Source organism: Pteropus vampyrus, unplaced genomic scaffold (assembly GCF_000151845.1).
Source record: "Pteropus vampyrus isolate Shadow unplaced genomic scaffold, Pvam_2.0 Scaffold49, whole genome shotgun sequence".
Taxonomy (NCBI): Eukaryota; Metazoa; Chordata; class Mammalia; order Chiroptera; family Pteropodidae; genus Pteropus; species Pteropus vampyrus.
Window position 1 is genome coordinate 6,126,489 of NW_011888830.1, and position 1,301 is coordinate 6,127,789.

General features: G+C 45.2%; 1 non-coding gene across 1 annotated transcript; it reads right to left on the reverse strand.

The window, feature by feature from the left end:
* Window positions 1–976: 976 nt before the first annotated feature.
* Window positions 977–1,095, reverse strand: LOC111739303. The gene has a single exon (XR_002780207.1). It is a non-coding gene; the product is annotated as a 5S ribosomal RNA (ribosomal RNA).
* Window positions 1,096–1,301: the final 206 nt, after the last annotated feature.

The following is a 1,301-nucleotide window of genomic DNA, read 5'->3' on the forward strand; positions in this document are numbered from 1 at the left end:
TGTGACGTCCGACCAATAGTGTCAGCTTTTGAGCCTCAGCCTCCTTATCTCCGAAAGAAGTGCATTGGACTCAGAGATCTCCATGTTTCTATTTGGGGATGGGGGTAGGGGAGGGAGGGGCGGGATCTGTGATTCAGCACAGCTATGCAGACGTGGCTGAGCAATCCGTCTTTTGGACTCATGTCTGCCAAGTACCGTGAAAACACCACTGGCCTTGGTTGACAATGGCTCAAGATATCTGTGACATAGTCGGTGGGTTGTACTTCACTGTGCAGGAGTGAAGCGCTCTCATCGTTAAGTGACATAAGTTCCACGCGGGGTCATGTTTCCATTTCTGCTCTGTGGCATTGAGAAGGTGGAGACATACAGGAGCATGATCGTAGCCTTCACAAATAACCCCAATAATGGTATGGCCTGGGCTCGGTCAGCGTGTCTTTGCATACAAGCCAGAAAGAAAACCTGACTGAGTTTGCTCTAATAAGTTCTAGGACTAGAAAGGACCATTCCGAATAGCCCTGTGTGTCCCAGCACCCCAGACGGGCTGAGTGAGTGGACCTCACTCACTAATGTTGATGGCGTGGGTGGATGGCTGCCGCCCCCTGGTAAGCCAGTGAGTGAAAGAATCTGACCCGAACTTTCGTTCTAGCTGTTTGCGTTGGGCCACTAGGCAGTATTGCCTCTCTTTGGAGGAGGAAAGATGTCCTGGGACAATTTATAGGAAAAATGATCTTGGTGGCTGAAACAAGTGTTGAAATCAGTGTAAATAGATATTTAAGGACAGGACTGTAAATTGTAAATAAGAGAAGATTTAGAGCTTGCAGTATAACAAGGAATGTTACATGATTCATATAAAGTTCCCAAATAAATTACTTTTTTTTGTTTTTTTTGTTTTTTTTTTTAGGCAAGGCAACCCTTGGTTGACCTCACAGATTGCAAGGACCTTGTCAGCTTACAGTCCGTTATTTTTTATTTTTTATGCCTACAGCACCTGGTCTTCCTAGGTGGTCTCCCATCCAAGTACTAACCAGGCCCGACCCTGCTTAGCTTCCGAGATCAGACGGGATCGGGCTTGTTCAGGGTGGCATGGCCGTAGCCTCTAAATAAGTTTTTAAGGATTGGTTTTACACCATCACTTCGGCAGTGTTCTGATTAGAGGATGCCACCATTATACTCCCTGTCTGGTGAACCTGCAGTGAATTTTAAAATATACTTCTTCCCCATATATTGACAGTTAGGGTCCCTTGTGTTATTGATAAGATGACACTCACTGATCAAAAAATTTTACTTTCATGTGATAAGAT